General features: G+C 40.4%; 1 pseudogene; it reads right to left on the bottom strand.

Annotated features, from left to right (window-relative positions):
• Positions 1-3,565: 3,565 nt before the first annotated feature.
• On the bottom strand, positions 3,566-13,600 carry LOC118847259 (annotated as a pseudogene).
• Positions 13,601-13,949: the final 349 nt, after the last annotated feature.

Raw genomic sequence — 13,949 nt, 5'->3', positions numbered from 1 at the left:
GATTTAAGAGTATTGAAGGAGAGAACTATCTTATTTGCTTGTGTTTTTATAGTATAGTGCTTGCCACATAATAAATGTTTAATAAGTGTCCTGTCTGTCTGTCTATCCAGCTATCTATCTATTTGGAGTATTCATTTTCCATGTCACCCTCCCTTTCCTCTGGTCAGTTCCTCCCGGGGCCCTCATTTTAGAGAGGGAAAGGAGATGGGTAATAATGTGTACTCACAGCAGGGCGTTGTGGCTAAGTCAATGGAGTCAGAAGCACAGCTAGCAGAGGAGCCCATTGGGTCCCATCTCCTTTCCAGCTCCTTTTGTGGGTTGTCTTCCTTCATTCTGTTTGCTCGTGTTTCTATTCTGAGTGCTTAGTACACTTCCTAGAACATAGCAAGCACTGAATAAACGCTTTCTTCTTACCTTCCTTGAAGCTTGGTAACTTACCCCAGGTCACATAGGTATGTAAGGCCAATCTGTAAGTGAAAGATCTTTCCTGCCCATTGAATAGACCTCAGGTGGGACCAACAAAGGGAGGCCTGACTAAAGGCAGGCCCACACCCCTTCACTGACTAGTTGCGAGGCCCCAGGCCCCACACCTTTTTATTAAGTAGGCTCTGAGCCCTCAGGGCCCTGAACAGGGTATAAGAGCACTGAAGTTGGCATTTTCCTTTGGGGGCACACTCATTGAAAGTGTGTTAGTGCTGAGACTCTGGGCAAGCCATTGAAGCAGCCCCCACTTTGAAAACCCAGATGTTAGTGCTTTTCTCTGGTAACCATGTATTGCTATGGATAGATGTGTTTATTTGCTCTGTTTATACGTATGCTTCTAATTTCTGTTTGTATTCTCTCTGAAATTCAGGGTGCTGGCTTTTTCCCCTGAACTAAGTGAATGATACATGTATTTTTAATTAAAGTGAACTGTTAACCCCGTAAAGTTGATTTCCTTAGAAAAGCAGATCAAAGAACATGAGCTAGCAGCCCTCCTGTGTGCTGGTGTTGTTGGTCTTTCACCTCCACAGCAACTGTTAGCAACATTGTTGTTACAAAGCAGTAGACACTATAGATAGATTCAAATATAGGTTTATTTTGTCTCTGGTGTGCCACAGTAGCATCCAAATAGTGATTAAATATATGCTATTGTGTTGTTCTTTTGGGATATATTCAATCTAGTCTGTTGAATAGGATTATAGGAATGGCATAGTGGATACAGTGCTGAAGTCAGGAAGACCTGAGTTCAAATTCTATCTCAAACACTGATCGTTTTTTGACCCTGGGTAAATCAGCAAACTTCTTTCAGCCCCGCTTTTTCCATCTGTAAAATGTGGATGACAGCACCAGTATGTACTTCACAGAATTGTTATGAGCATCAGATTAGATAATGCATGTAAAGCACTTTGCAAACATTAAAGTGCTATATAAATGTTAGCTACTACGATTATAGGATCATAGATCTAGAGTTGTAAGGGGCTTCAGAGGCCACAGTCCAAATCCCTTCAAATGGCAGATCTACTACTGTTTCTCCACAACATGGGTTAGGGCTATGCATCTCCCATTCTACCCTCCACACTATATATTCGACCCATGCCTCTTCCCTCTGTCCCTCAACAGGGATTATTAGTTTTTCCCAAAAGGCAACAAAGCTGTCCCTGGGACCTGATGGACCCCTGACTTCTTTGATGCAGATTCCTGACTACCTGAGTACATAAAAACCCCTTGGAGTCTGGGACTCTCAGGGGTTGTTGAGTGCCTGGGACCGCACGAGTTACCATACTCCTTTGCTGACCAGATGCATTTCCATAAAGAGATAAGGGAGGCCACGTCTACCAAAGCTGGACACAAGGCAGTACACATGGCTGGGTTGACACAGGAGTTTATGGGGAGTAATTAGCTCCATAAAATGCAGTTTATAACAGAATAATTGAACACACCTGGAAACAGGCACCATCAGCACTTGGCTGAAGAAATGGGGAATAGCAATAGTTAAGTTTGTCATGCACCACCATCAACAGGAGCAGTCCACATCTCTTTGCCCACTCCCCTCCCCTGATACTTTGTCCTTCTTTACCTGTGGCCTGGAAAAAGAAAACCTACATCTCTTGCTAAAGTTTGAACTTCCATACCAGCTCCTACTTTGTGAGGCCTGCTGCCCTCAGTCCTACTCTTTGCCTCTTCCTAGCGTCTTCTGCTTCATCAGTCCTACTCTCTGCCTCTTCCTAGCATCTTCTGCTCCATCATATCCCTGGACCACTGTGGGAAACAGGCTTTTGTTTTTCACACCTTCCCTTGTCCCAAAACCATGCCATGTTTCTTGCCTCAGGAGAGGAACAAAAACTCCAAAATCCAGCAATCTGTATAGGTCTAGACCATTCCTCCTTCATATCTATCTTCAGATGTGATCCACCCTGTTGCTTCACCAAGGTGTAGAGGTTTATCAAAGACCATGTTAGCAAAGTGCAAACTCTAGCAGGCCAAAACAAACTAGAAATGCTTCCCCATGGGTCTAGAACAAGCACATATATCTTTCATCTCAATTAATCAATAAACACTTATTAAGGACCTACTATGCACCAGACAGTATGCTAAGCCTTGGAGACAACAAAAGGGGAAAAGACAGTCTTTCCTCTCACAGATTCTATGATCTAGAGAGACAACATATAAACAAATATATACAAAGCAAGCTATACTCTGGATAAATAGGAAATAATTCAAAGAAGTAAAGCATTGGGATTAAGAGGGATTAGAGAAGGCTGACATGGGTGCTAACATTGGATAGTTTCATTAGATAAATTCTGTTTTGGCCACAACAGCTTTAAAGACCTGGTGAATCGCATCAGTGGTGAATATACCCACACCTGGATAAATCAATCATTTATTCTATCAATGGTTATTAAGTACCTACTATATGCTGGACAGTGTGTTAGTATTGGAACAAACCACGAATCCTTCCAATAGCTAGGTAGGTATGTAGTAATGTATGCATGTATCTGTGATTTATACCCTATCGATTTCCAAAAAGGATGGCCAGCTTTACATTTCAAGAAACATACCAGAAAAGCACCTCCAAACACTATAAATATAATAATCCTTATTTTTTAGAAGGAGAAATGAAAGCACCTTCTTTTTGATGTAATCAATCTAACGCTTCTTATGAAAACCCAAAGCAAGTTCATTTCTTTCTGCTGAGTTCCACCCATTGAACTTTGTTCCCTCTAGCTTTCAATAATATTAACCACTGCAGTCATTATTATGTTATGGGGAAGGGAAAACACAGAATTTGCTGAATGCTCCAGCACAGATTCACCAGTAATAGCACTGCATTTGTTTAGGGCTATTTTTTTTCATACCACAGAGGTGAAAGGTTTAAATTAATCATTTTACCAACAAGAACTGCCTGTTTGCCATTGTTTTGTTGTGGAATGTTGGTTTAATGACTGACGTAGTCAGGCCAATTCAGTAACATTAACTAAATACCTTACAACTTTCAAAGTACTGTGCTATATGCTATAGGTACCAAGACAAGAAACGAATAGCCCTACCCTCAGGGACCTTACATTCTACAGGAGTTTGTTGTTCAACCTGAAAAAAAGAAGGAAAAGCAGCATCATGTTTAGCTATAGAGCTATTTTCAAATTGATTTCCAAAGAAGTATTTTTTTTTATTTACAGAATATCTGAATTTCTGAATTGGAAGGGACCTTGAGGGACATCTAGCCCAAATTATACCATATTCAGAGTCTCCTTTAAAACTGACCCAGCAAGGAGTAGCTCAGCCTCCATTTAAGAAACAACATGGTTCAGGGGAAAGGTCATGCATGGTATCAGATTCAGCCTCCACCATTGATTAGCTGCTCAGCATTGGGAGAGTCACTCTATCTCTCAAGTTGGACTAGATAAACTCAGAGATTTTTCCAGCTGTAAATTTTTGACCTGTACTAATGAGGAAATCAGCACCCACCAAGGCAATCCCTAAAATAATAATAATAAGTTATTATTATTTTAGTAATTGAGCAGTTCTGAAGAACAGGAATGAACAATTAAAAACAAGGATTCCAGAAAGAGTAAATAAAATATTACTTGGAATTTAGATGATATCCTGAATTTTGGATATCTCAAAAATAACCAAAACCCGTCATATAGGTGGGTCCTAGTTTAAGAGAAATGCAAAAATTTCAAATATCTTCTCAGTGTCCTTGTTGGTTGAATTCCTCCAACTTCTCATTTTATTATGGTAATAAAGAGGTAGCGGTGGTCCAGAAGGGAGACACATGTGGAGTCACTGGCCTCAGTTTCAAATCCTGATTTTAATACTTAGTAGCTATGTGTCTTGGCCAAATTCCTGAATGTTTTTGGGTTTCAGTTTCTTCTTCTATAAATGAAAGGGTTGAACTCTTAACTTCTTTGTCATAGACCTTCTTGGTAGTCTGGTGAGGCTGTTGGACCCTTTCTTAGAATTATGTTTTTAAATACATGAAATAAGAAATATAGGATGACAAAGGAAGTGAGGTACATCGAAATAGTTATGAAAATATAAAAAATAATTTTGTGATATAATATATGTTCTTTTATTAATGAATTCAATAACAATAAAACATGTTGAAAATCTAGGTAAATTAAAGTTAAATTTTATTTTTTGAAGTAGTCTGATATTTCTTAGTTTGAATCCATTCAGTAATAGATTGATGCTGGAACGTCTCTGAGTTACTGTAATAGGGACACAAGTACAAACATCTTACAATTTTAACCTGTGTTTGTGGTCAAATTATAATATATGGATGATATCCTCCTGAGGGGCAAATGATTAAACAAAGCAATATGACAAACATGTACAGGGTGTTCCTAAAGTCTGGACACATAGGCAAAAATGCATATTTTCAAGAAATAAAATGAATGAAATTTTCAACAACATTTTATTTAATTGGAATATTAACAAATAACATCTTCAATATGATTCCATCATTTGTGATGCAAAGGCTGATGTGCTTCACAAGATTCACGTGAACTCAATGCAGTAACTCCACATTGCCTTCAATTTTAGTACATTCACAATGTGTTCAATCAAGTGTGTTTCATCTGTGATTTTCACTGAGTACAATTTCTCCTTTAGCATACCCCAGAAAAAGAAGTCTCTGAACAACACAGAGTCTTCAGTGAAAAGGTTAATGAGATGTTAATGAGATTTCCTATGTGTCCAGACTTTAGGGACACCTTGTAATGTGAAAGTTTTCTAGTTAAATGGAATAGAAAATTCTAAGAAAGCAAGATTAGACAATTTTATCTAAGAACTATATACAGATGTATATAATTGGCTTCCAAACTTGTCTATTATGGAAATTCAGGTTTTGAACATGTTTTGGTAATAAGTTCTAAAACTTAAGGATTAAGCATCTTACACATGAATTGTATTGATGATGGTAAAGAAAGTGAAATTTTTCCCATTATTAAAGGGTCTGATTATTTTTTTTCCGTCTAATAATTTTAAAAGGAAGAAGAGCCCATTTTATTGTTGGACCTTCATAAATTTATAAAAGATTCTTATATCAGGTATAGGATTTAGGTAAGGATAGAAACAGCAAATGGTATATAAATTGAAATTCTCTGAAGTTTCAAAATTGGTGAACCAAATTTAAATGATTATACTAAACTATATTAAGTAAAAATTATCTAGGAACCTTTAGATTTGGAACCAGAGAAGCAGGGATCTCTTTAGAGTTGTCCTGAGAACAAAGCATATTGTCCAAGAAAAGATATCTAGGGACCAGATAACTACATGAGACATCTGGGGCTCAAAATGTGCTGATTAAATGGATAGTGAGAATGGGGTTACTAGAATATAAGGAGACTTGATTTTAGTTATGTTTAAGTTTTTTTTTTTGGTTACCTTGGTGACATGTAAATCTTCCTTCTCAGAACTAGTCCATTGTGAGACTTCTAAATAGTTTGATCTGTATCTGACTTAATGTAATTACACAATTATGGGAATTGTAAGAAAAACTTTATTGCATTGTTTGAACCTAGCTCTGTGTGGTTGGGAAACTGCATCATCTCTATGTGTTGTTTAGAGAGTCTTCACTAAGGACCTATGTTGTACTGACTAGAAACTCAGATCCAAAGATTGATACAAGGAGTTTTCTCACAACTGTCAAACCATATGTCTTTGAAGGACCCCTACTACTCCCACAGCTGTCAAACTTGTGGGTGGGTACTCTTGGATCATGTGAAGAAAGCCCACGCTCGTGAGTAGACAGCAAAACTCTCCAGGGACCTCAAGGTCAATCTAGTACGCACCCAGAAGCCCCTGATACCCAGACAAGATAGCTATCCCAAGATTCTGGGCATGGGCTGATCATAATTTCCTAGTTTTTTTTCCTATTCCCTTTTGTTATGTGCCCAGCCACCAAGGCCCTGATTCAAGCATGTATCGACCTTTTCTTCTACATTCTTTCTGCTTGCAAGCAAACAATGACTGACAGTGATACCTGGGACATACTTTCCCAATAGGTCTCCTCTAGGAGCTAACCCCTGGGCAACATCCTACCTTGGCCCAACTGATCTCTCATGGTATCTTGGCTTACACCTGACTCTCCTTCATTGGCTAAAAGGGTAGAGCTTCTTTTAGATCCTCTCCCTTTGGCCAAAAGGGAGAAATGTCAAGATATTAGGGACACGGTGTTTTTCAGAGCTAAGGCCTTGCAAGCAAGCTGTGCCCTGAGCTTGGCATAACAACAATCCCTTGCTCTCACCCTCTGGATGATCTCAGCCACAGCAAAATCCCAGAGTTGTTTCATATAATTATTGTATTGCTTTGACCAGCTCCAGGTGTTCTCTGAGCTCAGACAAAAACCTGCTGTACTCTTGTTCTGGTCATGAAGCCCTGCTACGAATAAAACTTGACTCATTGTTCCTATTAGCCCTCATTGTCAGGACTACCACTCACTGTGCAGCCGTTGGTATAAGTATTGATATCTCCCCACACTAAAGCCAGTGTCTCCCGAGCACACACACACACACACACACACACACACACACACACACTCGGGGCAGGGCTCTGGCACGTGTGTCTTTACTTGCAAGCCATTTCCCTCACTTTGAAATTAAACTTGTGTTTGATTCCTGACTCTCCTGTCTCTAGCCTGCTTTGTTTGGCTCCCCCCACCCACAGGTTAGAGGCCAGTTCTGTCCAGTTGAGGCTACCCTAACCCATGTGGTAGGATCCACAGAGGCCTCCATGTTAGGCAAACTGTGCATGCTTAGACAAGCCTGGGTTACACTGTTTAAAAACATGCTTTCAGAGTATAAGTTTGAACTATTCATAGTGTTTTTAACTAGCCATTATTCTGAAGGGACTCATTTCAGATAGTTGGTTAATGTAAACAAAAGGCTCTGAGAATGTTCTTCAAAGGAATGTGGAAACAGAGAAGCAACTTTTGGTTTCAGATCTGTTTGTTTTTCAACAAATTCAGTTCGTTTTTATTCAATTCAACAGTCTTAACAAGTTCTCTATGCAGAGCACAATGCAAGCACTATGGGGGCTATAAATATGCACAAAAAATCCTGCCCTCATGGAGCTGACAGTCTAATAGGAGAGATGAGATACATAGACAAAAACAACTACAGTTATCCCGTTATCCCTTCCACATCGCGGGGGTGTGATGGGGAGTGTGGTAGTATTAGGAGCAGCGCCCCTCATGACCTGGAAAATCCCAGTAAAATGTTTTGGCCCTCCCTTTGTACCAAAGAAGAAGCCTGAATTGTTATGGTATAAAAAGATAAAATATGTTGATATTATACCATACCATACATATATTTTATGCATTTCTGAGTTTCTAAACTTTTTCTTTGCTGTCTGCTGGCCTTCACGTGTTGTCTGCAGCTTCTGCAAAACTCTCCGAAATTTTTCATTCAGTTTCTTATGCCGACCCATGATATATTGAAACCACGATGGGGAAAGTCACTCTGTGGAAGGGATAATTGTACAATAAAGAGCAGAATGTGATGAATAAGGAAGGAGAAGTACAAACCATATAGAAACACAAAAGGAAGAAATTGCCTTCAAAGGGGGAAAAAAGAAATCAAGGAAAGTTTTATGGAGTAGGTGTTATTTGAGGAAGGCCTTGGAAAATTGGTAAGATTTCAACAGGCAGAAGAAGGGAGAAAGCATTTTAAATGGAGGGAATAAAAGCAGAGATGATATGGAAACTATGTTCCAACAACAGTTTGGCTAGAGCATACATAGGTTATGTGAAAAAGAGGAGTATGAGGTATGACTGGAAAGTCAGGGTGGCACCAGATTGTGGATTGTGAATACCAGCCTAAGCAGTTTTGACTATTTTTAGCAGGCATGAACCAATAAAATTTTTTGAATATTGGATTGATATGCTCACAGTGGCCCTTTGGAACAATTAAGTCCAGCATTAATGTATAGGATGGATTGGAGAAAGGATCGAGGGGCAAAAAGCCTAGCTCTAAGCAGTGTTCCTAACTAAGAGTCCATGAACTTTTAGATATATAAATAGATACAGATATAGACATCTGAATTTCAGCATATTGTTTCCTTTGTAATCTTAATGTGTTTTATTTTACATATTTAAAAATGTTATTCTTAGAAGGAGTTTATAAACTTCACCAGACTACTCCTTTGTAAGTGAATGTTTCTTTCTTTTTTATTTATTTAATATATTTAGTTTTCAGCATTGATTTTCACAAGAGTTTGAATTACAAATTTTCTCCCCATTTCTACCCTCCCGCCCACTCCAAGATGGTGTATATTCTGGTTGCACCATTCCCCAGTCAGCCCTCCCATCTGTCACCCCAATCCCCTCCCATCCCCCTTTCCCTTCTTCTCTTGCAGGGCAAGATAAATTTCTATGCCCCATTTCCTGTGTATCGTATTTCCTAGCTGCATGCAAAAACTTTTTTCTTTGTTGTTGTTTTTGAACGTCTGTTTTTAAAACTTTGAGTTCCAAATTCTCTCCCCTCTTCCCTCCCCGCCCACCCTCCCTAAGAAGGCAAGCAATTCAACATAGGCCACATGCATATCATTATGTAAAACCCTTCCACTGCACTCATGTTGTGAAAGATTAACTATGTTTTGCTCCTTCCTAACCTATTCCCCTTTATTGAATTTTCTCCCTTGACCCTGTCCCTTTTCGAAAGGGTTGCCGTTGATTACCTCCTCCCCGCGTCTGCCCTCCCCTCTATCGTCCCCCCTTTTTTATCTTCTTCCTCCTTCTTTCCTGTGGGGTAAGATACACAATTGAGTGTGTATGGTATTCCCTCCTCAGGTCAAATCCGATGAGAGCAGGATTTACTCATTCCTCCTCACCTGCCCCCTCTTCTCTCCCTAGAGAACCGCTTTTTCTTGCCACTTTTATGCGAGATAATTTACCCCATTCTGTCTCTCCCTTTCTCCCTCTCTCAATATATTCCTCTCTTATCCCTTAATTTGATTTTATTTTTTTAGATATCATCCCTTCATATTCAGCTCACCCTGTGTCCTCTATGTGCGTGTGTGTGTGTGTGTGTGTATATACACATACACACATATATATATAGACACCTACATACATACATACATAGACACACACATATGTATATATATATGTATACTCATATATATATATGCATATTCCTTTCAGCTACTATGATATTGAGGTCTCATGAATCATACAGATCATCTTTCCATGTAGGAATGTAAACAAAACAGTTCAACTTTAGTAAGTCCCTTATGATTTCTCTTTCTTGTTTACCTTTTCATGCTTCTCTTGATTGTTGTGTCTGAAAGTCAAATTTTCTATTCAGCTCTGGTCTTTTCACTGAGAAAGCTTGAAAGTCCTCCACTTTATTGAAAATCCATATTTTGCCTTGGAGCATGACACTCAGTTTTGCTAGGCAGGTGATTCCTGGTTTTAATCCTAGATCCATTGACCTCTGGAATATTGTATTCCAAGCCCTTCGGTCCCTTAATGTGGAAGCTGCTAGATCCTGTGTTATCCTGATTATTTTTCCACAATACTCAAATTGTTTCTTTCTGGCTGCCTGCAGCATTTTCTCCTTGACCTGGGAGCTCTGGAATTTGGCGACAACGCTCCTAGGAGTTTTCCCTTTGGGATCTATTTGAGGAGGCGATCTGTGGATTCTTTCAATTTCTATTTTACCCTCTGGCTCTAGAGTATCAGGGCAGTTCTCCTTGATAATTTCTTGAAAGATGATATCTAGGCTCTTTTTCTGATCATGGCTTTCAGGTAGTCCAATAATTTTTAAATTATCTCTCCTGGATCTATTTTCTAGGTCAGTGGTCTTTCCAATGAGATATTTCACATTGTCTTCCACTTTTTCATTCCTTTGGTTCTGTTTTATAATATCTTGATTTCTCATCAAGTCACTAGCTTCCACTTGTTCCAATCTAATTTTTAAGGTAGTACTTTCTTCAGTGGTCTTTTGGACCTCCTTTTCCATTTGGCTAATTCTGCCTTTCAAGGCATTCTTCTCCTCATTGGCTTTTTGGAGCTCTTTTGCCATTTGAGTTAGTCTATTTTTTAAAGTGTTGTTTTCTTCAATTTTTTTTCAATTTTTTTTGGGTCTCCTTTAGCAAGTCATTGACTTGTTTTTCATGGTTTTCTCGCATCCTTCTCATTTCTCTTCCCAATTTTTCCTCCACTTCTCTAACTTGCTTTTCCAACTCCTTTTTGAGTTCTTCCATGGCCTGAGACCAGTTCATGTTTTTCTTGGAGGTTTCTGTTGTAGGCTCTTTGACTTTGTTAACTTCTTCTGTCTGTATGTTTTGGTCTTTGTCAACAAAGAAAGATTCCAAAGTCTGAGACTGAATCTGAGTGTGTTTTTGCAGCCTGGCCATGTTCCCAGCCAACTTACTTGACCCTTGAGTTTTTCATCGGGGTATGACTGCTTGTAGAGCAAAGAGTACTTTGTTCCAAGCTTGAGGGGATGCGCTGTTGATTTCAGAGATATTTCTACATAGCCAGCTCTGCCACCCCAGCACTCCTCCTTCCTCAAGAACCACCAACCCAGACCTGATGCAAATCTTCAGCAGGCTCTTCACTCCTGTTCTGATCTGCCACTTAATTCCTCCCACCACATGGGCCTGGGGCCGGAAGTAACCGCAGCTGTAGTTCTGTAGCTGCACCTCCCTCGCTGCCCCTGGGGCAGTGGCCGAACCTTGAGCTCTGTCCCCCACAGCTTTTCCCACTAACCTTCTCTGTTGTCTTTGGTGTTTGTGGGTTTAGACGTCTGGTAACTGCCACAGCTCACTGATTCAGGGCGCTAGGGCCTATTCCAGCCTGCTGCTGGTCTAGTTGGTCCTGCCACCGCCCACGCTGAGCTCTACTCCCCTCTGCTTCATGCACAATAGACCTCATCCAGCGACCATCCAGGCTGTCCTGGGCTAGATCCCTGCTTCCCTCTGCTATTTTGTGGGTTCTGCAGTTCTAGAATTTTTTCAGAGCCATTTTTTATAGTTTTTTGGAGGGACCTGGCAGGGAGCTCACACAAGTCCCTGCTTTTCAGCCGCCATCTTGGCTCCACCACCGGAAGTAGTGTAAGTGAGTGTTTCTAAGGCTATTCATCATAAATTCAATAAAATGTGTATAAAGTGCCTATTTTGTGTACATGAAGATCAATGAAAGCCTTGATCCAGGCTAGCTGCAGTACAGAATGAAAAGAGAAACTGATCCATGACATTGCAAAAATGAGAACTGATAAGATGTAGTAACTAATGGATATTAGTAGTCAGGGAGAATGATTTCTCTTTTTTTTTTTCTTTAACTTGTTCACTTTTATTTGAACTGGTCTTAAGTCAGTGTACAGGTAAAGCTCCTCCCTTCCCCCAGTACTGGCGCCAATCTCATAAAACTCGCAGGGAGATTTTAAAGTCTTCATTCGCTTCTATGTTAGGGGCAGGAAGGGAATTTAGGGGACCATTCATTATGGCTGACAATTTGTTAAAAAAGGAACAAATATTAAAGCGCAAAATAGAAAAAGTTTTTTTTAAAGGATTGCATAATTTACATGTAAAACAATACTAGTACTTTCTCCTCTCCCCCTTTGCCCTCCCCCCCTCCCCATCTGGATTTTTGTTATGTAGCTCCTTTGCTCTACTAGAGGACAGCCTTCACAGAGGCTTGCAACTTTGTAACAATCCATTATACAATATTTGGAATGACTATTAAAAAAATAAAACAAACAAATGTACTATCAGGGTTCTGAAGATATGCTATAGAACTTTGGGGATGTTTGCCTCCAACTCGCTTAGACTGCGTATCACCTTCACTGTTTCAGTTTTTAAATCCTGAGTCAAGAGCCAAAAAACAAATAAACAAACAAAAAGAACAAATAAAGCCTTGCCAATCTCATCTCTTTTTTTGGGCAATTATAATGTCACACCCTTTGACCAAAAAAAAAAAAAGCCCAATAATAAAACACACACACACACACACACACACACACACACACACACACTCACACACACGCAAACAGCAAACAGTCCATTTAGAACTATTTGTGGTAGACAGTGGGGGGCACAGATTCATCATACTCCTGCTTGCTGATCCACATTTGCTGGAAGGTGGAAAGAGACAACAGGATGGAACCCTCCAATCCAGACAGAGTATTTGCACTCAGGTGGGGCAATGATCTCGATTTTCATTGTGCCGGGAGCTAGGGCTGTAATCTCTTTCTGCATCCTGTCTGGTGGCATCACCAGACAATATGATATTGGCACACAAATCCTTATGGATGTCAACATCACACTTCATGATTGAGCTGAAGGTAGTTTTGCAGATTCCACAGGATTCCATACCTAAGAAAGATGATTGGAAGAGAGCTTCTGGGCATTGGAAATTCTTGTTGCCAATGATGATAACCTGACCATCAGAGAGCTCTTTTCCAGAGAGGAGCTAGATGCAGCAGGGGCCATCTCCTGCTCGGGGTCTAGGGCAACATAACGCAGCTTCTCCTTGATGTCACGCACAATTTCCCTCGCAGTTGTGGTAAACTGTACCCTCTCTCAGTCAGGATCTTCACGAGGTAGTCTGTCAGAACACGATCAGCCAAATACAGATGGAGGATGGCATGGGGAAGCGCATAACCTTCATAGATGGGCACAGCATGGGTCACACCATCACTGGAGTCCATTACAATACCAGTGGTATGACCAGAGGCATACAGGGACAGCACAGCCTGGATGGCAACATATATGGCTGGGGTGTTGACATCCTCAAACATAATCTGAGTCATCCTTTCTCTGTTGGCTTTGGGGTTCAGGGTGGCTTCAGTGGGCACCACAGAGTGCTCTTCAGGGGTCACACAGAGCTCATTGTAGAAAGTATGATGCCAGATCTTCTTCATGTCATCCCAGTTGGTGACAATACCATGTTCAATGGGGTACTTCAGAGTTAGAATACTTCTCTTTCTCTGGGCCTCATCCCCCACATACCTGTATTTCCGACCCATACCCACCATTACACCCTGATGTCTGGGGAGGGGGAGCTGACAACAGAAGGGAAGACAGCCCAAGGGGCATCATTTCCTACAGAGCCAGCTTTGCACATTCCAGAGCCATTGTCAACAGTGAGAACAGCAACGTCATCATTCATGGTGAACTTTGAAGTGTTAAGTTTAAATCCGAGAGAGAGAGAGAGAGAGAGAGAGAGAGAGAGAGAGAGAGAGAGAGAGAGAGAGGTGCCACATCTGGAGGGGGGAGGGGACAGGCAAGTGCATGCTGGGTGGAAGAGCTGACAGTTCTAGTGATTCTCTTTGACTCTTTCCTGAGTCACTGGATGCTACCCTTTGAAGAAAGAGGGAATTCCAGAAGAGGTACAGATTTTGGAGAAAGGTGTCAAGAGTTTCCTTGAAATAGATTTTGAAGTTAAAAAGTCAAAGTGCTATGAATGAATGATCTCCAAGGGAGAAAGATAAAGGCTGATGGCTAAACTTTTAAGGGAT

This window comes from Trichosurus vulpecula, chromosome 4 (genome assembly GCF_011100635.1).
Source record: "Trichosurus vulpecula isolate mTriVul1 chromosome 4, mTriVul1.pri, whole genome shotgun sequence".
In the NCBI taxonomy this organism is placed as follows: domain Eukaryota; kingdom Metazoa; phylum Chordata; class Mammalia; order Diprotodontia; family Phalangeridae; genus Trichosurus; species Trichosurus vulpecula.
This window is presented reverse-complemented; position numbering and strand designations above follow the sequence as displayed.